Raw genomic sequence first — 5585 nt, forward strand, 5'->3', positions numbered from 1 at the left:
AAAAAAAAAAAAAAAAAAACAAAAGATTCATTTTGGTTCATTGTATCTCAATAATGAAAAATAGCTTTTGTTTTTCCATTATTTGTCTGAACTAAAAAATGACATTCCTCATGGGCGCTGTCTGAACTTTTATTTGAAAAAATAAGTATTACTATATCAAAAAAGTCTTACAAATCATGTTCCTACCTTAAAAATAATGTGATGCAGTGTGCTATAAATGTGATTTAGTATGTAATGTGCCTGGGATGGGAGAGAAGCTATATTTCTTGGCGTTGTGGATGAGCCGGATTTATATTACTGATGTTACATTTGAAAGTTATGGCGGATCACGAGGTCAGGAGATCGAGACCATCCTGGCTAACACTGTGAAACCCCGTCTCTACTAAAAATACAAAAAAAAAAAAAACTAGCCGGGCGAGGTGGCGGGCGCCTGTAGTCCCAGCTACTCAGGAGGCTGAGGCAGGAGAATGGCGTAAACCCGGGAGGCGGAGCTTGCAGTGAGCTGAGATCCGGCCACTGCACCCCAGCCTGGGCGACAGAGGGAGACTCTGTCTCAAAAAAAAAAAAAAAAAAAAGTTATATATGAATATTTAATGATAAGATTTTTCTGGTTGTCAAACATTTGTAAATCTGCAAACTTCTTAACAACATTACACAGTAAACAACAAATACTTCCTGTATACTAAGGAAGACTTCTAAGGAATATCCATTTCTTAAAGGCCATTACTTTGTTGCAGTATTCTGCTTTAGTGCTAGCCACATTTGCTCCAAGTTTATGAGGAAGCCTTTAAAACAGTAATTTTCAGTGGGAAGGGGGCCAGTTTTGCTTTTCAGAGGACATCTGACAGTGTCTCCAGACATTATTGGTGATTAAAGTGGGAGGAGGCTACTGACATCTAGTGAGTAGAGGCCAATATTGCTACTAAAATTCCTGTAACCAAAGGTCAGCTCTCCCACAACAAAGAATTACCGAGTCCCAAATGTCAATTGTGCTGAGACTCAGAAACTCTGATTCAAAATATTTAGTATATTTAATATTATTTATTATATTAATATTATAGCCTTAAGGAAGGGTTTCAAAAGGATATAGGAGTTCCTCAAAAAGTTAAACACAGAATTACCATAGAGCCCCACAATTCCACTCCTACATATATATATTCAAAAGAATTGAAACTAAGTTCTCAAACAAGTACATGTACATGCATGCTCACAGTAGCACTATACACAACAGCCAAAAATTGGAAACAGTCTAAATGTCCATCAATGGATAAATTGTGTTACATACACACACGGAATTTTATTCACCCAAAAAAAAGAAGTACTGACTTAGGCTATGTAGAAGAAACCCAAAAACATGCTAAATGAAAGAAGCCAGACACAAAAGGCTTATTATTGTATGATTCCATTTAGATGAAATATTCACAGTATTTAAATCCATAGAAGGGAGATTGGTGGTTGCCAGGGCCTGGGGGAGGAGGGATTAGAGAGTGACTCCTTAACGAGTTTGGGGTTTTCCTTTGGGGTGACAGGAATGTTTTGGAACTAGACAAGAGGTGATGGTTGTGCAACATTGTGAATGTTATGTCACTGAATTGTTCACTTTAAAATGGCTAAGTTTATGTTATGTGAATTTCACCTCAATAAAAAAATGTTTAGAAGGATTCAGGTACTTGTATCTTCCCTTAGCTAATCTACCTCCTTCAATTTCCCAATTCTCTGAGCTCTGAACCACTTGGTCGTCTTCTCAGTCTCCATTCCTATTTTCTCTCCCATTTTCCAAACTTGACAGAAAAAGGAAGCTTCAATAAATTGTTTCTTGAACTACAGATGAATATTACTCCATGCCTGGTTTATTTCTGAGAGGCAGCAGAATGCAATGTTTGGACGCCAGATTACTTGAATTCTGATTCAAGCTCTGCCAGTTATCACTAAGGTGATTTTGGACAAGTTCCTTAACTTCTCTGTGCCTTGGCATCCTCATCTATAAAATAAGAATAGTGAGACCCACCTTATAGGTAAAGATGGTGACATTGCTGTAAAGGGATTATCTGTTTTCTGTTGCTCATAACGGAATATGTGAAACTGGGTAATTTATAAAGAAAAGAAATTCATTTCTTAGAGTTACGGAGGCTGAGAAGCCCAAGGTCAAGAGGCCACACCCAGTGACAGCTTCTTGCCAGTGGGGGCTGCAGAGTGCAGGGGCAGTGCAGGGCATCACATGGTGGGGGGCTCAGTGTGCTAGCTCAGGTCTCCTCTTTTTATAATCACCAGTCCCTCTCAGTGATAACCCATTAACTCATGAATGGATTGGTCCATTCAGGACGGCAGAGCCCTCATGACCCAATCACGTCTTCAAGACCCCATTCTCAATATTGCCACACTGGGGATTAGGTTTCAACATGAGTTTCCGAGGCGGCCTTCAAACCACAGCAGGGAACAAGAGTGACTGCTCGCTCCAAGTCTAATAATGTAAGGTTAGCAATTACTATTAGTTGTTACTAATACTATACTTACTATAATGCTATAGTAATAGTATTATAGATTATAGTAGTAATAATACCATTACTACTATTTAGGAACCTGAGTTCATGGCTATCGATTTGTTGAGTAATGTATGAAATTCAGTTCACACAAGGAAGCATGAGAGAAGGGGGCTCTTTATCTCCCTCCAGGGCGGCGGCCAACTTTTTAATTCGGTTTTTAATTCTCAGGTTCCTACTTAAAGTAAACTTGGCCTAAACTCTCCCTCTTAAAGGGCTTCTCTGTAAATGCGGGAAACATGCCAATCTCAACACCAGTGTCTGCAGAACACTGTCAAAGGCAGGAGGGAACAGCAAAAACAGGTGCTCACTGCGTCCTGGATAAACGCGAAGCGGCGAGAGGCGAGCCAGACGAGGACGGAAGTGATCTGAGCGGGTGTGGATCGCCCTGGTTGGGTGAAAGGGCCAGTCAATCCTGGGAGGCCCAAAACGGGGACCAATCGCTCTTCGGCTCCGCCCTGGGAGCGAGGAAAACACGCTCACCCCGCGTTCTGGGCGGTGCCACGGCGCACGCGCGTTCCTCCCACAGCTAGTCTACCCGGGTCCTGATCCCGGAGGCAGAGAGGAAGAGCAGGCGGAGCGGGAGAGTACTGAGAGAAAAACACGGAAGATCGTGGAAAGGCGCTGTGTTGGGGGAGGAGTAGTGTGGAAAGGAGACCGCGGGGATGAAGAGAGGAGAGAGACAGGCTGCGTCACCGAATGGGCAGTCTATTGTCTTAAAGTACACCGTAAAGCCTCTCTTTTGCCTGTTGTTTTACAGCCTGCCCTTTTTGCTTTATGTGTATGGACATTTTTCTAGGCCAGTACTTACAGAGCTACCTCATTTTATTTATTTATTTGTTTGTTTGTTTGTTTGACACAGGGTCTGGCTCTACTGCCTAGGCTAGAGTGCAGCGGCACGATCTGGGGTTACTGCAGCCTCCACATCCCTTCAAGCAATCCTGCCTCCGCCTCCCTAGATGCAGGGACCACAGGCATGTGCGAATTTTTTTTTATGTTTCGTAGAGACAGGGTCTCGCCATGAACGTTTGTGTCTCGTGAAATTCATATGTTGAAATTCTCCAGGGAGATATTAGGAGCTGGAACAAGAGGGTGGAGCTCTTATGAGAGGGATTAAGTCATGAGGGTGAAGCCCTCATGAGTGGAATTAGTGCTTTTATTAAAACGGTCTGAGAGAGGTCTCTTGCCCCTTCTGCCGTGTGAGGTTACTGTGAGATGATGGCTGTGAGATGATGATGAGCAACTGGCCCTCATCAAACACCAGATCTTCTAGTGCCTTGATCTTGGACTTCCTATCTCCAGAATTGTGAGAAAAGAATTTCTTTTGTTTAAAAGACGCCTGGTCAAAGGTATTTTATCACACTAGCCTGTGCAGACTAAGACAAATAGTTTCTCCATATCTCTACCATAAATTTCTTATATTTCTTTTCAGTGGCACCTGGCTCCATGTCCTGTATATGTCTGACCCCTAGAGGCCAGAGGTAGGCTCAGAAGGATGGGGTTAGGGGATGGGTTAGGTCCAGCTGGTAGTTAATGAGGGTGGCCTGAGGGATCCAGACAGGAAGCTCCATGCGGTGTTTATGGTATAAGGCCAAATTTCAGAACTGATGGAGCTAAATCTGTTCTCAGGTAATGGGAGTGAGGTAAATCCAGGAATGGGGAACTAGGTCATCATATCATTGTTTTTGTTTTGTTTTGTTTTGTTTTTTTGAGATGGTCTCACTTTGTCACCCAGGCTGGAGTGCAGTGGCACCATCTCAGCTCACTGCAACCTTCACCTTCCAGGCTCAAGTGATCCTCCCACCTCAGCCTCCCGAGTAGCTGGGACCACAGGTGCGTGCCACCATACCTGGCTAATTTTTGCATTTTTGGCAGAGATGGAGTTTCGCCATGTTGACCAGGCTGGTCTTGAACTCCTGAGCTCAAGCGATCCACCTGCCTCGGCCTTCCAAGGCAGCTGCACCCAGCCAGGTCATCAAATAGTTTCAACACAATTGCCAGACACTCAGGATAAACATCTGTCATCAACAGGAAAGCATAGTTTAGGAAATTGATTCAAAATTACCTAAATAAAATATATGTTACCTCTTATATTTTCATTAGACTGATTAACCTTGATCAGTTTCTGTTTTTAAAAACTCAGCTCTTGCTTCCAGACAAGCAAATGGTGTATTTCTTTAAAGCCCAAAATTTACTTTGTCATTGTCTCAAGGTTCATGCCTCTCACATTCATCAGTAGATTTCCCTTGACTATAAAAATCCTTTCCATAAATTTGAAGCAGGAATCAAAACATAATATTGAAGCAGTTTAACAAATACAGAGCGGAAAGTTTTTTTGGCTCAAATCGTATTTCCACTTGTCAAGAGCTGTTGTTCCCTGAAGGGAGGTAAACATTATGACTGTGGCATTGAGTGCCTCATTAAGAAAAACGGGAGGAGAGAGCCCTGTTTTCCATGGTGACAAGATTCAGATTTGAACTATTCATTAAATGAATATTTCTTTATGATTAACCAAACTCAGAGGACAGTGTCACAAATTTCCCACAGAAGAGATATTCTTCAGACACTTGACAGTTGAGGGCTCCTGTATTCATGGTTTCGGAAGCAAATGTATGACTCTCTGAATGGGCAAACTGTCTTTGAGCTATGTGACTATAATTTATAGAACAAAAAGCAGTATCAGTTTATTTTCTTGGTAGACTTCAGAGACAAGCTAAATATTTAAAAGAATGTTTTAGGGTGGCTAGAGAATGGAAGACATTATCACTAGTCCTATTTTTATAAATGCAGCACTCTCCATTGCATAACTCTTTGCTGCCTAGATGGTGGTCGCCATTCTTGTGGACTAACTGCAAAGCCATTTGCTGCCTGGCTGCCCCATGCGGCTGCGGACCACAGCTCATGGCACTGTTGAGCTGCTTAGATTTGGCTGACTGTGCCAGCGTGTGCGACTGAGCACAGTGGCACTGAACAAAGGCTTAGAAGGGGTGGGGAACATGCTCTTACCAGCCGTATCATGTAAGAATCACACACACAAAATTCACT

Source organism: Rhinopithecus roxellana, chromosome 5 (genome assembly GCF_007565055.1).
Source record: "Rhinopithecus roxellana isolate Shanxi Qingling chromosome 5, ASM756505v1, whole genome shotgun sequence".
Taxonomy (NCBI): Eukaryota; Metazoa; Chordata; class Mammalia; order Primates; family Cercopithecidae; genus Rhinopithecus; species Rhinopithecus roxellana.